Source organism: Eumetopias jubatus, unplaced genomic scaffold (assembly GCF_037043125.1).
Source record: "Eumetopias jubatus isolate StellerSeaLion01/CBP00866 unplaced genomic scaffold, mEumJub1_p1.0 scaffold_3, whole genome shotgun sequence".
Classification (NCBI taxonomy): domain Eukaryota; kingdom Metazoa; phylum Chordata; class Mammalia; order Carnivora; family Otariidae; genus Eumetopias; species Eumetopias jubatus.
In genome coordinates this window covers 185,303,826-185,323,674 of record NW_028274809.1, presented here as the reverse complement: position 1 = coordinate 185,323,674, position 19,849 = coordinate 185,303,826, and the positions used below count along the sequence as shown (strand labels likewise).

Below are 19,849 nucleotides of genomic sequence, written 5' to 3'. Positions count from 1 at the left end.
ACATCTCTGTATTAAACAGTAAGCAACTAAAAGTATCAAAAATATGCTTTCCAAATCTAGCAAAGCACTAAATAATAGATGTTTGGCTAGATACTGATTCCTAATAGTAAGAGACTAACCTGAAAGAGTTAAAACTTTTTTAAAAAAAAATTTGATGGCTTTCATTTCATATCAATTATAAGTACCATTTAACTTCGACTAGCCATGTTTTTGTGAGCCCAAAGCATATGAATATCTTTGCGAAGCACTGTTAAACTGGAAAATACATGGGACCAGTAACCTTAATTAGAGAAGAGAGGACAAAAGAAAAAAAGAAAGTGGAGAAGGAAGGGCAAAGCTCTCAGAAATTGAGGAATGAAGGAATGCTGTCAGCAAGATGGCAGAGTAGGAGGTTCCAGCCCTCAGCTCTGCATAGAAACAGGTGACCTGCTGGATGGTAGGGACCAGTGGAGGAGAAGCACTTTGGAAGGTGGACAGTGGCCGCAGATAATGGTACTAATAACAACCAGACCTACTGAGGGTTTGCTGTGCGCCTGGCACCATCTAGATGTATGACATCTGTGAACCCATTTAACGCTTACCAGAACCTTATGAGAGACACTCCATTATTACTCTGATTTTACGGTAGAGGAATCCGGGGCTCAGAGAGGTTAAGTGATGTGTTCTAGGGGCGCCTGGGTGGCTCAGTCGTTCAGCATCTGCCTTCGACTCAGGTCATGATCCCAGGGTCCTGGGATCGAGCCCCACGTCGGGCTCCCTGCTCCGCGGGAAGCCTGCTTCTCCCTCTCCCACTCCCCCTGCTTGTATTCCCTCTCTTGCTGTGTCTCTCTCTGTCAAATAAATAAATAAAATCTTAAAAAAAAAAAAAGTGATGTGTTCTAGGCTACACAGCAAGGAGCTGGCAGAACAAGAATCTTCGTCTAGGCCATTGGTCTAGAGACCATGCTCTTTTTTTTTTTAAGATTTTATTTATTTGTTCAAGAGAGAGAGAATGAGAGACAGAGAGCATGAGAGGGAAGAGGGTCAGAGGAAGAAGCAGACTCCCTGCTGAGCAGGGAGCCCAATGTGGGACTCGATCCCGGGGCTCCAGGGTCATGACCTGAGCCGAAGGCAGTCGCCTAACCAACTGAGCCACCCAGGCGCCCCTAGAGACCATGCTCTTAATTACGACTGCACAGATGAGTTGCGTTTGGAGTCTGAGATTAAATTTGGGCTGCCCACGTGTGAATGGTGCCATTACAGGGAGCATGGTCGGTGATACAAGAGCAACATTTTAGTTTTTATTCCACTAATGGACAGAAAAACGACTGAAGGATCCAGGGGAAAAGCATGGGATGAAAATATCAAGGAACTTTTGGTCTAACAGTATCTTACGTTTGTACATAACATTTTGTACTTTTCAGAGCATTTTCATCAGTACTATCTCATTTATTTTGCAAAATGACTTGGCAAGGCAAGTATTATTGTCCCCATTTTACACAGATAAGGAAATTGAAGCCGGGAGAGATGGAGTGATCTCCAAGTCCAAATAGCTTATAAAATGGAGATGCCAGTCTTCTGACTTCTTTCCACCAAGGGGGATTAGGGAGAAAATTGTGAAGAATGAAATATTTTCTAATCTCAGTTGAAATTGTTAATTATAGATAGTTTTCTTCTCACCGAAATCACTTCCAAAGGCTGATGTGCCGGGTCTGTTTTCATTAATTGAAATTACAATCAGCCGAAATAATTAAAAATTGAAACATGTAAGAAGGAAGCCCACAGATTTCGAGACATGATTTAATCCAGTTTATTAATTATAAAAGCCATCTGGACGTTGGTACTCATTATTTTATTTCTTCTTTGGGCAGATATTGCTACACCGACTTTAAACAATTGTCTCTCAGTGTATTTCATTCTTGAGTCAACATTTAAGAAACACTCTTGGAGAGTGGGCTTTGGCTTTGAATTATGAAGAAGGAATAAGGGGGAGGCAGAAAGGCTGATTCATCTTCCAGAATTATACATGTTGAAGTGGACAGCACGTCGAGTGTACGGCTTCTGACATTTCCAGTGGATGCCGAGGGGAAGGGCTTGGGGTGGTGCTTACTGGCCAGGAGGGTTGCTCTCTCTTTTTCACTGGCTAGAGACTGGCTTTTCTTGTTGTTATTTCTGCATTTCTGCCAAGGTTATACTTCTGTTGCCTGCAAACTCTCAATTAGCATGTGTAGAACGAGATTAAGAGACTGAAACGGGGTATTTGTTTTCCCCAGAGCTCCAGGAAGAACGAGATGAGGACATATTGCAAAACTGAAGATGACACGGTGGTGATGTTAATAATATCATGTTGTATATTTTTTCTTTTTTGTTAGTATGAAGCTCAGACCCTAGAATCCCAGATTTAAAGACTGTTTAAGTGCTGTGGCTCTTAGAGAGCTGATAGAGATAATTAGCTAATGAATTAACTCATTGACTAATTATTGTGCCATGCTCTGTGTGGTGTTCAGGCTACAGCGGAAAACAAGAGATACGGCTGTTATCCACATGAAGCTTACAACTTAACGGGAGAGAAATACGGAAGCATCTGGTTAGCATGGCCCACCGCTGGTTATCCAGCCTTCTCATTAACCCGTCCAGTGACTGGACAATGCTCAGTGCATAAGATTATAGTATAAGGCTTAAAGTTAAGGCCCAGTATTATATGCGCCTTGACATTTGGGGCAAAGTAAGAGGGCACTGAATGGCCGACCTGCACGTTCCCCTACGCACTCTGCTCCTGAGGGTGGGATCCCCCAGCCCAACAAGTTCCTTGTCTTGGGGACCAGGTACGATGCCTGTTTATCACCGCTTAACAGGCTGTGGTTCTCTGCCACCTACAGATGGTTCAAGCCAATCACGTCCTCGCCTAGGAACCAGTGGTCGCCTTCCCTCTTGTTACTACAAAGTCTGCCTCCTACAGCCTCTGGTTGTTTGCTGTGTGCCAGACTACAATTCCCATGGGGCCCTGCAGGGCACAGTGTCCTTTTCTCCTGGGCTGGAGTGTATGTGACTAATAAGAGGTTAGTCACCTCTGTCCGGTGTTGGGTTTTTTGTGTTTGGCAATAATCCTAGGAAGGGAATCCCACCCTCAGCAATGGAGTGAGGAGTAGGCGACCAAAACCAAGGTACTTTAGACACAGAGTTAAAATTCAGTTTCTTAGTATGTCCACTTATTACAGGGAGTTGTTAAGGGAATGGCGTTTTGGTCATGGCCCATACAAACGTAGACTACTCTTTGAAGTAGGTGAACACCAAACACAGAATGAGGGAAACTTTGTGTTTCTGTCCACCTTCCCCCAAAACCTTGTTTTCCTGTACTCAGAAATGGCTCAACAATAATGAGACCATTCTGTCAATTAGTTTTATTAACCCGAGCTATCAACTGATCGAAGCATTTGGAGACTTTAAAAAGGCAGAGATTGAAATTTCATATTGTTCATTTCCAATGTTTGGTTTCCTCTGGAGGTTCAATTTTTCATCTGTCAGTTTTCAATCCTAACCTTGATTTAACAAGTCTTGCAGAAAATTATTCATCTTTGTGTGAGAAATCTACTGAGAACGGTTGACACACACTTCTAATGCATGTCAGTAGAAAGATGAGGTGGCTCATGCATGTTGCAATACTCTGCTTGTTTTCCTGAAGCAGTCATTCCCTGCCTAAGGACACACTCAGCACTTATCATCTCATCTTATCTAACTTATAGTCTCATTTCGGTCTAAAGCAAACAAATCACAGTCTGGCAATCCCAAGGATGGATGCTCCTCGAATCAGATGCTTGCAGTGTTTGTTGGGCACGTGCCATGGCTTCCATGGTAATGGTGATCTGAAATTGACCAGCACAATTTCTACTTAACCAGACAAAAAGGAATTGGAATTAAACCATGTAATTGTATGAAAAGTAATCAAAACAGCCATGTTGTGTCACAGAATAGAGTTGGAAAGAGTGAATCATAAATGGTAACCCTCCTGTTACCCTAGGACGTTGGGTGTTGACAGAGCTTATTTTTGAGAGATTCGGCGAGGACCCCTTGGTCTGCAGCATGTCTCACTCTGAGTCCTTGCAGTATGGACGTCTGCTTGGAGACAATAACTCTCTACCTTCTCCCAGCACCTTTAATTTTAGGGGGATTAGATTGCTATATCATTAAGGGACTAGATGGGGAGATAAGAAAGAAAAGCAGAGTCTGGAAGGAAAAAAACAGAATGAAGGAGGTTCTCATGTCAAATTTTACTCATTTGAAGAGTCCGGAGACACCCCAGGTCAGAGAATGGAAAGAAAGAGTAGTCAAGAAGGTATTATGAAATTTGACAGGACATAATGGTTATAGCCTCTGCAGACTGGAAGTCTGCTGAGGGACAGGAAGTGTACTAGATATTTATATACACTAGAGCAATAGGGTTCTTAAACTTGGCTGCACATTGGAATCACCTGGGGGAGCTAAAAAAAAAAAAAATACTGGTATCTAGGCCCTCTCCCAGAGATTCCGATTTCATAGGTCTAGGGTGAGGCTTGAGCGTCTCTGGGCTTTTAAAGTCTTCCCAGGTGATGCTAAGGAGCAGTAGTGTTTGGGAAACTCAATTTCATTCTCTGCACAACCTTAGAAGGTAGGCATTATAATCCACATTTTAAGAGTGGCACAAGTAAGATTCAGAAGTTAAATAAATTGTCCAAAATCATGCAGCCAGTAAGTGTCAAAGCAAGGACTGGAAGCTGCTCTGCCCGTCTCTGCGGCCTGTGCTCTTCTACGAGCTAGTCTGCTGGAAAAGATTGGAGGGCAGGGCAGGGAGGGGAAGGAGCCCCGCCCTGGGGAAATGATAAAACACTGTTTTTCATTGTTCATCTTTTATATTAGAAATGAGTGTCCATGTGGAAACTGGTACGGCAGCAGCTTAAAAAAAGGCTACTAACATTTTATAGCCCCTTATTCCTAAATTAAACTGATTTTCTATTTTTAGGGACATACAAGCTGAGGTTGGTTCTCTGAGCTCCTTGGCTGAGAGAAAAGCAAGGTTATATTGGAATTATGCTTTACAGATTGAAATCGGTTCCCTTCTGTTTTATGAATGGATTGCAGTGAATATATTTGGCATTTTATAATTTTTCTTACCACTCCCATTATCTTTTTTCTAGCTCACTTTTCAAGTGACAGAGTGATTTATTGACTGTCTTTTAGAAGTTCCATTTCACTGAACAAACGGTGAATATAAAAATCTGCCACTTGACCTCACACTGACTCAGATATTCAAAAGCTTCGTTTGATTAAAAAGAATTCACAGAAGCGGAGACCAATAAATGTCAGATTATAAGAAAACTGAGAAAATTCCAAGATTTGTTCTTTTAAAAATCAGCAGGAGGTAATCCAAATGACATTTTCTTTTAGGGTGACCAGAGGCTGGGTCTTTCTCTTTGTAAATTACACATGGCTGTCTGCCATTGACTTCGATTATCCTCACCTAATGAAACCCAAACTCCTAGCACATTTCAAGAAATAGCTTCAATAAACATATCTTCTTTACTCTTCCTGCCAAAATGCAGTTTGGGTTACATACAGGGGGGCTCGAATGTGTAGAGCAAGCATGTATTAGAAGGGGAAGCCCCAAACCAAAATTAAACTTCTATATTCTTTTGGGAGTTGCTTAGTTATGAAAGGTCTGATAATTACTTATAAAAGCAAGAGACTGGAAAGAACCCAAATGACCCTCAACAGAGAATTAATTAAAAACAGCAACAACAATGAAAAATCCTCACAATGCCACCTGGATTGTGTTAATTTTTTTTAGGTAGCATACTGGTATTGTACTTATGTGAGATAATGTCCATATTATTAGTAATGAGTATTGAAATATTTACTGATAAAATGATATCACATCTGTGATTTTATTTAAAATTCTTTAGCTAAAATAAAAACAATATCCCATTTCAAAAAATCAAAAAACAAAAGACAAGAAAACATCTAAATAAGTAAAACTAAGTATGACGAAAAGTTGACAAATTTTTAACTCTGAGAGGTGGGTATATGGGAGTTTATTGTGCTGGTCTTTCTACTTTTATGTATGTTTGAAAGTATTCAGGGGCGTCTGGGTGGCTCAGTCAGTTAAGTGTCTGACTGTTTCTTGACTTCAGCTCAGGTCATGATCTCAGGGTTGTCAGATTGAGTCCCACATGGGGCTCCACACTGAGCGTGGAGCCTGCTTAAGATTCTCTCTCTCAACTATGGACTCTGAGAAACAAACTGAAGGTTTTAGAGGGGAGAGGGGTACAGGGATGGGTTAGCCCAGTGATGGGTATTAAGGAGGGCACGTTATTGAATGGAGCCCTAGGTGTTACATGCAAACAATGAATCATGGAACACTACATCAAAAACTAATGATGTAATGTATGGTGACTAACATAACATAATAGAATAAAATTTAAAAAAAAAGATTCTCTCCTGCATTCTCTCAAAAATAAATAAATAAATAAATAAAACTTCCTTTAAAAAAAGTATTCAAAACTGAAATATTTAAACACTGATAGAATCTAAGAATTAACAACCTGCCTCTTGCCACTGGCTGAGGGATATATAACCAAGCATTTGCATTCTTTACCGTGCTTCAGCATCCTTCTGTAAGAAGATGGATTGTTATAAACCTGGAACAATGCCAGCTAATATAGTACTCAGGCTTAACTAACTATAGGTTCATGGAAGTATCCCATAGATCAGGATAAGTAGTATGACCTCATGGAAAACTGGGCTACACACCCCATAAATGGAGACTGTTCTTGTTCCCATTGGTCTTGGGGGATATTACTTGAAGCCTTCATTGCTTAAAGCAGTCAAGTCGCTGTTTAACAGACATGATTCAGTTTAGACTGGTTGGGATTCTAGAAAAATGAGATCTTGTTATTTAAATACTGTTAATAAAAGATTGGAAAGAGCCTTTCAAATGTCTGACAGCTGACTGATAGGGCTTTTATCCAGGGATGGCCTCAGGTAAATGTGAAATAAGGTACTAGTTTACGCCTGGAACCTTCATTCCCATACTAAATCTTCCAGAACCATCTCCACACTCAACCTCATCCTGCCTCTTCCTGTACAGGGCTCAATGTGCATCTGGGGGACCCCAGCTGGGTCAGCACCACAGTCCCAAAACACTCAGGACTTTGCTCCTCTCTCCTCCTGCTTACTTTATCCTACAAATAGCTACTTGGGAGATCCGTGAAATCCAGTGATGTGAAATAACTGCAATTTGGGGGGATTGCGTCTAAATTAAAGTGGGGACACTGGAAAGGAGCTTAGAGGGTCCCAAGAACTAGTACCCTAGACTACCAGCAAAAACAAACACAAGTCCTTCCTGGAGCTAATAATCCTGTTATGGCCTTCAGTTTCCCCGAAGATTTAAATCAACCGAATATGAGCTTGTAAGAAAAGAACCCATCAAGTGCCCAAGAAAATAAATGACCATGAATGAAACTCAGCAGACACAACAAAAAAATTGAGCCGGGGCTCCAACATTTCAGATATTGGCATCATCAAACACAGAATATGAACTAGTTTATAAAATGTTTAAGAAAACGAAGAGTAAAATCTAAAAAAAAAAATCATTAAGAGGTGATCCAAAATGACCAGTTATATAAAAATATAATGATACCACATGACCAAGTTGGGGTGATCTCGCAAATGCAATGTCAAATGGTACAGACCTACTATGGAAAATAGTTAGCTATTTTATAAAACTACACACGCACTTACAATGCAACTCAACAATGGTGCTCTTGGGCATCTTCCCCAGAGAAATGAAAACTTCCGTTTACTCATAAGTACGTACATGAACGTTTATAGCAGTTTTATCTCTAATAGCCCCAGACTGGAAACAACTCAGGTGTCCTTTAGTGGGTGAATGACTAAACATGACTGCATCTACATCACAGGCTACTCAGCAATAGAAAGGAAGCGACGATTGATACCTGCAACAAAAGGATGAATCTCAAAGAAATTATGTAGAGTCAAAAGCCAATCCCTGAAGTTTATATGTTGTATGATTGTGTTCAGACAACGTTTTCAACATGACATTTTATATAGAGAGAATGCATTAGTGGTTGCCAGGGGTTCGAGAGAGGTTGAGCAGTTGGGAGGAAGGGATGCTGATGTCCCTATAAACTTAGAGCATGAGGAATTCTTTTGGGGACCGAATTTTTTTCTCTCTTGTACATAGTGGTGGCTACACGGGTGATAAAATTGCTACGTGTGATAAAATTGCATAGAACTAAACACACATACATGTGCATATAAAGCTGGTGGAATTCGAATTAGATGCATGCATTTCATTGAGATCAATTTCCTAGTTGTGATATTGTACAGTAGTTATGAAGATGTTATCACCTGGGGAAAAGAAACAGTGTTTCTCTGTGTTATTTCCTATAGTTGTATGTAAACCTACAATTATCTCAAAATGAAAAATTTAATTAAAAAAACAAAAAACTATATATCTTTTTAAAGCAACAAAAATGGAAGGTACATTGCCGTAAGTGTAACAAATTATGTGCGTGATCTATATGGACAAAATTATTGAACTGTATTAGCAGACAACTGGAAAAGATATAAATAAATGGAAAGATAATACACATTTATGGATTGAAAGACAATATCGTAAAGATAATATTGAAGGTAGAAATCCAATTCCAATAAAAATTCCAAAAGAACTTGCTAGGGAAGTTGACAAGCAGATTCTTAAAATTTAAAAGCCCAGGAATATTAAAATACCTCCAAGAGGAATAAGATGGAGGGACTTACGCCATCAAATTTGAGGATTTCTGATAAAGCCATGGAAATCAGTATCATATGCCTCTGGTCAGACACAGATTACCTAATGGAAAAAAGTCATTTACACATGCAAATTTCTTTCTAATAATGCAACACATAGTGGATTTCTCTGGAAGAAATTGACCATTAGTTAAGTTTCATTGGATACTTGGTTATCTAAATAAAAACTGAAATTAAATTACTACTTTATACCTTTCACTAAACTAAATACTTAAATACGAAAAATTGTAGGAGAAAATATAGGAAAATATTTTGTGACATGGGGGTAAGAAAAAATTTCTTAAACATGATACAGAAGGTATTAACATAGCAGAAAAGATCGACACATTTGGCAAAATTAAAATCAAGAACTTTCGTTCACCAAGACCCTGTAAAGAAAATGAAAATAAAAGTTCAAACTGGCTGAAAATATTTATGATGTATAAAATCAAGCATTAGTAATCAGAATACAGAAGAACTATAAATCAAATAGAGAATGTCAAATCGGTAGAAAAATTAGCAACGTATAGAAGAGGCATTATACAGAAAAGGAAATACAAATGTCCAATGAACTTATGAGAAGTTGCTCAGTCTTAATCAGAAAATGTCATTTCAGACAACAACAAGATACCACTTTTATACGACTAGATTGGAAGACGCAAAGAACCTGTTTACATTTATTAGTGAGGACGTGGAATAATGGATAATTTTTACACACTGCTGTTATAAAAAAGTGTAAACTGCATTGTGATGAGCACTGGGTGTTATATGCAACTAATGAATCGTTGAACACTACATCAAAAACTTATGATGTACTATATGCTGGCTAACTGAATATAATTAAAAAAATTGTAAACTGCTATAATCACTTTGGCCGTGTGGCAACAGTTCCATTGTTAGACTACACTTAGAGAACTTTTTGCTCCTATGTCAGGAGGTGTGCATATAGACTCCTTTTACGACATTGTTTGCAATATCAAAAAATGAAGTTAATATAAATGGTTACTGATAAGAAAAATATGCACTGTTGTGTATTTTATGCAGTGAAATAGCACATAGCAGAGAAAATGAATGAAATATAGTTACATTGAAAAACTTCAACAAATCTTAAAAAAAATTATATTGAGTGAAAAAAGCAAGCCGTGTAAACAATTTTAATATGCCACCATTTTTATAAACCTTTAAGGCAAACAAAATTAAAAGTTATATTCCCTACATATGGCTACATTATTTTTTAAAGCAGAAATAAATGCACAATCTAGGGCAATGATTGCTTTTCAGTGAGGGGTAGACCCAGGTGGATCCCCTGGAAATAACATAGGAAAGCATGAGATAGTGAAGATGTAAGCGTCTTGGCAATACTCTAGATCTTAAGTTATGAGTTTAGAGTGATTTGTTTTAATGTTTTGCTTCATAACTTACATATGTGTTCTATATTTTTCATATTTCAGATATTAAATAACACATCCTAAATAAAAAGTGGTCCATTATAGAAAAATGCAAAACAAAATTTCAAAAAGAGAAGTTCAAATGTCAATGAAAATTCACGTCCCTCAAGAGAATGAAAAGGCAAGTCACGGACTGGGAGAAAATATTTGCAGAATATGTATCTGATAAATGACTATTATCCAAAACATACAAGGAGCTCTTAAAACTCAACAATAGGAAAACAAACAACCCAACTAAGAAATGAGCCAAAGACCTTAACAGACACCTCATCAAAGAAGATATATGCAGATGGCAAATAAGCATATGAAAAGATGTCAGTTAAATGGGATACCACTAAGCATCTATTAGAATGGCCAAAATCCAGAACACTGACAACACCAAATGCTGATGAGGATGTGGAGCAATAGAAACTCTTATTTGTTGCTGGTGAGAGTACAACATTGTATAGCCATTTTGGAAGACAGTTTGGCAGTTTCTTATAAAGCTATCCACACTCTTACAACATGATCCAGCAATTGCACTCCTTAGAGTTGAAAACCCAAAAGAGTTGAAAACTTATATTGACACAAAACCCTGCACACAGATGTTTACGGTAGTTTAATGCATAATTGCCCAAACTTGGAAGCAACCGAGATCCTTTAGTAGATGAATGGATGAATAAAGTGGTACATCCAGACAGTAGAATATTATTTAGTGCCGAAAATAAATGAGCTGTCGAGTCATGAAAAGACATGGAGGAAACTTGAAAAGGTGTCACTAAGGGAAAGAAGCTACTCTGAGAAGGTTCCATACTATATGATTCCAACTCTATGACAGTTTCAGAAAAGACAAAACTATGGAAACAGTAGAAAGATCAGTGGTTTCCAGGGGCTGGGGGGCGGGATGAGTAGGTGGAGCACAGAGGATTTTTTAGGCCAGCGAAACTATTCTGTACAAGACCCTAATGGTGAGTATATATCATCATACATTTGTCAAAACCTATAGAACATGGAATACCAAGAGTGAACCCTAATGTAAACTATGGATTTAGGGGTGATAATGATGTGTCGGTGAAAGTTTATGGATTATAACCAAGGTGCTAGTCTGGTGTGGGATGTTGCTATGAGGGGGGGCTGTGCATGTGTGTGAGAATGGGGGTATATTGAACTTTTTGCTGTGAACCTAAAACTGCTCTAAAAAATAAAGCGGTAATGTACCAGTGTTAATTTCTTGATTGAATTGTGGATATGTAAGAGGATGTCCTTATATATAGGAGACTTTATATATATATATAAGGGCATATATACATATATATATATATAGGATACAGCAGTGATAAGGCATCATGTCAGCAACCTGCACTCAAATACTTCAGGGGAAAAAAATTGTACTTGCAATTTCTCTTTAAATTTTGAGATCATTTCAGAATTAAAAAAAAATTTTTTTTAAATGAAGCCTATCATGATCAGTGTTCTAATGGGAAATGTCAGTGTTTTCAGTTTTTTTTGGTCTGCTTTTCTTGTTTCCCCAAGTTAGACGCATGTAGACTCCTAGTCACTTTGCAAATCTGCAAGGCCCCAGGGGAGCAATTATTCTCAATCTGGTATTCACTTCAGATGGCCATGTTTTCTTCAGCGCTGACTCAGGCTGCTGACCCAGTGAGTAAGAGTCTCCCCCAGGAGACAAGTTATAAATGGCCATCTGCCCAGGTGCAATTTTTTTTTTTAAGGTTTCCATTTCTGTGTTCTAAAATATAGGGATGTCAGATATACGTATGAGGGCATTTCGGGCCATTCCCAGGCAGGCAAAATAATGGAGAGTCTCAGCCTGTCCATCATGCACCTTCCTTCCTCCCCCAGCGATGCTTTTGGCCTTTCCCAAACCCCCTCGCCTCCCCAATAAGCCTTCTCTCTCTGTGCCACCTTCCTTCCTGCATGGGCCCAACTCAGGCGGACCACCCTTCTGAGCAGCCAGAGTCCTGTGCTTGCCATGGATGGTCTACTTTTTGGAACTTTCTGGGGTTCTTTTCTTTTTTTTTTTTATGGTTGAACAAAAAGTGGTTTATTGCTTTTAGAACAAAATAAGATGCTTTCAGAACTTTTGTTAGTGAAGAAAAACTGTTAAAACTTGAAAACTTTCCTAAAACAGTATTTTGTCAGCTGGTGGAAGTTGGCACTTCAACGGAGACAACTTCCCACTTGCAAGTGTGGGGCCCAACCCGTCCGCAGACACGGCTAACCTAGAAGCAAGGCTTGCACCTGGTCTGACCTCGCTGCCCTGACGCCCGCGGCACACTTTCTTATCCAGCACCCACTCCCGGCTCTTCCTCACCACCCCGCACCTCGCAATTCTCTGTGGGATCCTGTTGAGGTGAGTTTACTTGTGAGGTGTAACCTGGGGGGCAGGCAGGGAGCCAAGCTACTTTTGGAGCACCACAGGCTAGGATCAGCTCATGAGAGCCTGACACCATCCAAGGAGAGCTAAAGGTCCCATGCCCAGCGCTGCCCCTTCAGACCCTAGTCTGGCTATGGGACCAGCAGGCTTAGGGTAGACCAAGTGGGGGCTCCCGGCACCTACAGACGTCTGGGGCTGGAAAACAAGGCTGCCAGCTCATGGCAGCCCGGGCAATGATCCTCAAGGGCTGGTCTTGGCCTCCAGCCGTGGCTGAGGAAAAAAGGGACCCTTCACAGTCCCATGGGAGAGAGGCTGGGTTTCTTTTCTTAATGGAGATTTACCTCAGAATATAAATTGAGTTTACTATAAGCCTAATGAACACAAACTGGATTTAAATCTAGACGTGTGTCTAGTGTGAGACTGTGTGGCTTTCTCCCTGGTGGGAGAGCCTGCAGGAGGAAGGTAGAGGAACGTTGAGTTGGGTTTGGAGCCCTGGCTGTTGTGGGTGAAGCTACTGCTTGTAGGACTCTTAATTACCCCTGTCATGTGTCAAGCCTTTGGGAATAATTGGTTTCACTTTATGGTTGAGACTTGGATGTTGATTGTTAAGGGAGGGACAGTGAGCAAGAAGAGCTTCTCAACCAAGGCTGAGGGCAAAGTTAGGGAAAGTTGGTCATGAGAAGTAAACGGACTCTTATCTTTGTTCTGTTTTTCTGAATTTTCTGCAATGGATATACAGTGCTTTTATAATCAGGAAAATATAAATATTCGAGAACTATACAGATACACGGTCCAATAGTTAGTTGCATGGTGAGCATTTCAGGTCACGGGGAGTCCCACAGGGAAGCTATTTTTGGACGAGCACCTACTACTCTTCTCCTCTTTCTAATTCTAATGTAATAACACTAGATATAGAAACATTTTTTGCTCTTGAAAAATAAAATCAAACTTGCCCTTTGCATTAACAATGCCCACTGATATCAGTTTCGAAAGCGTGATTGACAATGAAAAAGTAAATTCAATACAGATTCAGTGGTAACTTTAATAAGAAATTGTTACTTACTCCAGATACTAGTCCTGTACCAATAATGCAGTGAAAAGCTGTTGAATTTTCCTTAAAAGGTATGTTGTGTTTGTTTCTAAGTCTAAAAGTGAGTCGCTATTTTGAATTAATTTTGCAACACTCTGACTTCATAGTTTTCCTTTTCTTCTTTTAAAGTTGGTCAAAAATTAATTGTGTCATTCAATTGCAACATTAATATTGCAGGAGACGCCAAGACATTCTGCAAACTTAAAGATCGTTTAAATGTTAACTCTTGAGTTGGCTGGACACTTCCTATCAATTATTTAGAGGCTTTTTGAGTTTTTCTATCGAACTCTTAGTCATTGTTTAAAAGGTATCATTTATAGTTCTTCTTTCAGTTGCTCATTATTTATTCATGAAACTTATTTTGGGTTTCCGCTATGTGCCGTATATGCCTCGGTAAATAAGAATTGGCACTTGTCTTCACAGAGGTTACAGTCTGGGAGAGGAGATAAGGTGCGTATGAGAAATGACTATACACATTAGACAGTGAGAGGTCCAGCAAGAGTTAAGATAGGTTACATGGTGGTCGTATAGTGAGTGTGGTGGGGAAGAGATAGTGAGGCTCTTCTCAGGGAAGGGAAGAATATGGCAAAGGAAGGAAGGCAAGGACTTGAGGTATGATGTGAGAACAGAGAGTAGAGGCTACAGCTTACGTAGAAGAACTGTTAGGGCCTCTGACCACTCTGGTTTATGTAAAGTGAGTGATAGGTTTGTGGGCTTCACGGTTCGTGTTCCATAATAACCTCAAACCCGTTACAGTTAACAGGTAGGTTTCTGGGTGACACGGTAGACATATACTAATAAGGTAGCCCCTTCACTTGGTTGGGAAATGGGCTTCATCTGTTCTGTTCATGAACTATTTCACTCTCTCTCAGTCATTGATGAAGTAGGATCCTTTTTTTTTTTTTTTTATCTTCACACCTGCAATGGTCAGTTTGACATGTCAACTTGGCTAGGCTACTTTCCCAGTCACTCAATTAAACATTAATTAAGGTGTTGTGGTGAAGGTATTTTGTAGCTGTAAAGTCCATAATCGGTTGATTTTAAGGAAGGACGATTGTCCTAGATAATCTGGGTGGGCTTGATTCAATCCACTGAAATGTCCTAAAAGCAGAACTGAGGCTGCTCAGAGAGAAGAAATCCTGTCTGTGGAATAGAGCTTCAGCCAGTGCCCTTCCTGACAACCGCCCCCCGCCCCCTGCCCACCATGGATTGCAGACTTGCCTTGCTGGCTCCTATGGGCACAGAAGCAAATTCATTTCAGCAAATCTCTTAATATTTATCTCCTACTGGTTCTGCTTCATTGTTTGAACTCTGACTGACATGATACCCAATATGAAGATTCTTACACTGCCTTTTCTAATTATGCTCCTTGGTTTCCTTTACTGAAAATTTCTCTTTCCTAGTGGTCTGAGAGATGTCAAATTCTCCAACTTTTCTTTTCCCAGGATTTGTTTATTTTATACTGTGAATTCCTAAACTCATGATTTGATTTTTAGCAAGTTAATTTTACTCTATTTCTTCATTCTTTACTATCTAGTGATTGTTGTTTCTAGTATGTTCTTTCTCTCTTTCATATCCATCAGTTTCTGTTTTACTCCTAGGAATTAAGTTCTACAGGAGCAGGGTCTTTGACTGGTTCATTTATGTTTGCCAAGCACCAAGAACAGTGCCTGGCACCTAGGAGATATTCATTATATGTTTACTGAATGAATGAATGATATTTCTTTGTAAATATCCATCTTTACATTTATACGATGCTCATCCGATGATAACATCATTACATAAAACATTTATTTCTGTCTTCACTGTGAAGTTTGTTGGTGGGAGGCAGCTGTTTTGGGTTAGCAAATCTGCCTCGAAGATCCAAAATCTCCTTGGGGTTTGTAATCCCAAGATCTAGACATGGGGTCAGATATAAGGTAACTAGTTACTGGCTGTAGATCTGAGCAATTCCCTCAATTTAGCCTAAACACAGGTAATTTAACCTCTGTTCATTGAATACCTGCATTTATCTCTCAATCAGTTCCAAAGTCAGAGACAATTCAAGAGGGATGTATTAATTATATCCCCCAAACCCTGCAACATGCATTTATGGAACAAATCTATTTTTGGTCTTTTCTGGGAATAACATGCTTTTTTGAGGGGAGAACCTATTGCTCTTCTGACATGAAAATTTTTTGTTCTAGTGGGAACTGCCAATCACATAGTATTGAGTCCTTCTATCCTCGAAGATGGGTGCACGACCCAAGTCAGAGTTCTTCCCAGGGATTTTTTTTTTTTTAATTGGAGCTAAGGAAAGTAAGCCTGTTCTTCCCCTGTGTCATTCTGATATATTTTATATTTTTTCTTCTTTTTCTTAAAAGCTTAAGATAGTGATAGGCCATCTTTCTGCAAAATTAGTTATGAATTTTGGAAAGGCATCTGGAGGCAATTCTAGAATTAATTGACTAAAGCATGCTATTGGTCCTATGGTGCCACCAATTGAAATGAGAAATATTAGGTTCAAAAAGGCCCCAGTGTAGGGCGCCTGGGTGGCTCAGTCACTAAGCGTCTGCCTTCGGTTCAGGTCATGATCCCAGGGTCCTGGAATCGAGCCCCACATGGGGCTCCCTGCTCCACGGGAAGCCTGCTTCTCCCTCTCCCGCTCCCCCTGCTTGTGTTCCCTCTCTTGCTGTGTCTTTCTCTGTCAAAATCTTAAAAAAAAAAAAGGCCCCAGTGCAGATTCTTATAGAATTCTCTTTAGTAATGCCAAAGATGTAAAAGTAGGGAAGGGAATGATAGGGTGAGCTAGGAGGGAGACTCCTAGCTAAATTTTAAGCTTTCTAAGTGGTTCAGGTAGTAAGCAATAAGATGTCATTCAGTCTGGATTGTTGAAAACAGATGCAAAGAGAATTATAGCAGCCACTGTTTTCTGTCTAGTAAAATACCAACTTTCTCAGGTGAATAATCTTTGGTTACTGTCCTTAGAAGCCTTCCTAGGATTTCCCAATCTGGTGCTACATTGGGCATCCTCTGGTAGTCTCTCCTTTTGGTTCTCAACCAAATCTGATGCCCACTCTGCATTTCTTTAATATCAACTTCTTCAGGCCATAAACCCTGCCGGGTACAATAATACCCATGTTCTTTTACCAGACATAATATTACTTGGTCTTTTTAGTGGTTTAAATCTTTCAAATTGTTCTCTGGTAATAAAATAGGAATGTATTTTCATTTGGGAAAACATAAAGATTTATAGTCTTTTGAAATACTGGGCTTGTCTTACTTTCATTCAATACAATATTTATCACTTTTGGTCATTAGAACATAATGTTCATCTCAAAGAAAGTCAATACTTTTATATGCCTTTGAACATGAAGTGCTGTTAGATTCTAAAACTGATTCAAGTAGACAATAGAGTGACTAAGCAATGGGATTTTGCCTCTTTGAAAATCTCCCACTTGTAGAACTCTGTGATTTATGAGCCAAGCTGAAAAGGTTATTAATCTCTCTGGTAATCAGATAATTATAGCAAAAGGTACCTTAGTTAGAACCTGGCAGAGGGATGTTTGAAGTCAAGTGTAGGCAAAATCACGGGAAACAAAGCAAAACATTGAAGCCTTTCAGACATATATAATCAAATCCATTTTGCTCAGAACGAGGAGCATAGAAGCATCCCTCTCCTCTGGCCTGGTCTCTACTACCCCTTCTGTTCTTTTGACACTGGCACATGTTTTGTCGAACACATTGTGAAGGTAGCATCATTCCTCCCTTCTTGAATGTCTGTTGCTTGCCCGGCACCGTGCTGGGAATCTGCTGCATACAAACATGAGGAAAGCAGTTTCTTCTGATGGGGAGCTTGTGATGTCCTGGGGGAGACAGGCATGTACAAAGTGTATAAGACAGATGTTGTAAGTGTGTCCTCTTCCGCCTCGAGGAAAGGGCCAGTGATGGCGTCTCACACTGTTGAGGGATCTGGGCCTGGTGGGGCCACTAGAGGTGGGCCAGGAGAAAGGCTAAGGCTGAACCAAAATGGCTGCCATCTGAGACTGAGAGCAGATCTCAGGAGGGAGCATAAAATGAGGAGCTAAGAGCTGGGGAATGCCAGCATATGATGGACATGAGCAACATGTCAGGAAGAAGGCAGAAATCTACACATAGGGCCACAGTTAGGATTCAGGTACAGAGTTGTTTTTTTTTTTTTCTTATTTATTGAAATTGTTTTTTTTAAACTTTTAAATTGAAATATACATAGAAGAGTACACAAATCATAGAATATACTTCAGTGAGGTCCAACACTTGTGTAACCTTGAGCAAGGTCAGACCATAGAAGATTGCCAGCACTTAAGCAGGACCCCCTCTGCCACCACCCTGCAAACCCCCTCAGTCTTTACTATCTTCCTCCCGCCCACCGTTCCCATATTTGACTGGTTTTGAAATGCATATAAGTGGAAGCATAAAGTATGTATTCTTTCATGTTTGGCTTCTTTTACTCAGCATTATGATTTTAGTACCTAAGCCTTATGGTTGCATTTAGCAGGATTTCATTCTTTTTCATTGATGCAAAATTTTCCATCGTATGAGTTTACAGAGATTTTCTACACTTTCTACTGTAGATAGATATTTGGATTGTTTCCAGTCTGGGGTCTAATACAAATGTTACTATAATAAACATTTTGTACATTTATTTACTATATCTGCACGTGTTCCTGTTGGCTGAGTCACAAGGGTATGCATAGGACAACCTGAGTAGATTTTGGCAGAGTTTTCCCAAGAGCTTGTATCAATTACACGCCCTCCACTAGTTGTGTTTGTCAGATCCTATTGTTCTACAACCTTGTCCATACCTGGGATTGTCAGATCTTGTATTTTTAGCCTAGTGTGTGTGCTTTGCTATGCCATTATAGTTTTCACTTGCTTTTCCATAATTATGAATGAGATTGGACATATTTTCGTATGTGTATTGACAGGATATCCTCTTTGGTGAAATGCCTATTCAAGTTTCTCATGATTTTTCTTTTTTTTTTTTTAAATGTTTTTATTTATTTATTTATTCATGAGAGTCAGAGAGAGAGAGAGAGAGAGAGAGAGAGAGAGAGGCAGAGGGAGAAGCAGGCTCCCTGCCTAGCAGGGAGCCCGATGCGGGACTCGATCCCAGGACCCTGGGATCATGACCTGAGCCGAAGGCAGACGCTTAACCATCTGAGCCACGCAGGCGCCCCTCTCATGATTTTTCTACTGGATTGTTTTTTTTCTTATTAATTTGAAGGCATTCTTTGTAGATTCTGCATATGAAACCTTTATTAGTCTTGTGTTCCAAATAGCTGTTCCTTCTATGTTCCTCAGATTTGCACTATCTTGATGTCTTTTGATAAACATTTTCTTTATTTTAATGGGGTCCAATTTATCAGTCTTTTCCATCTTGGTTAGTATTTTTTGTGTCCCTTAAAAATAGAACCACCCTATAATCCAGCAATTGCACTACCAGGTATTTATCCAAAGTACACAAAAATACAGATTCAAAGGGGTATGTGTGTCCTGATGTTTATAGCAGCATTATCAATCATAGCCAAACCATGGAGCGAGCCCAAATGTTCATCGACTGATGAATGGATAAAGAAGATGTGGCCTATATATATAATATATATGTGTGTGTATATATACACACACACAATGGAATATTACTCAGCCATCAAAAGGAATGAAATCCTGCCATTCACAACGATGTGGATGGAACTAGAGGGTACTATGCTAAGCAAAATAAGTCAGTCAGAGAAAGACAAATACCATATGATTTCACTCATATGTAGAATTTAAGAAACAAAATGGATGAACATATGGGTTGGGGGGAAAAGAGAGAGGGAAACAAACCGTAAGAGACTCTTAAAGATAGAGAATAGGGCACCTGGGTGGCTCCGTTGGTTAAGCGACTGCCTTCGGCTCAGGTCATGATCCTGGAGTCCTGGGATCGAGTCCTGCATGGGGCTCCCTGCTCAGCGAGGGGTCTGCTTCTCCCTCTGACCCTCCCCCCCTCATGTGCTCTCTCTCTCAAATAAATAAATAAAATCTTTAAAAAAAAGATAGAGAATAAACAGAGGGTTGATGGAGGGAAGTGGGTGGGGGATGGGCTAGTTGGGGGTTGGGTACTCAGGAGGGTAC

General features: G+C 39.8%; 1 non-coding gene across 1 annotated transcript; it reads right to left on the bottom strand.

Moving 5' to 3' along the window:
• Positions 1-12,807: 12,807 nt before the first annotated feature.
• Positions 12,808-12,938, bottom strand: LOC114215895 (small Cajal body-specific RNA 20). Its single transcript, XR_003610651.1, has one exon.
• Positions 12,939-19,849: the final 6,911 nt, after the last annotated feature.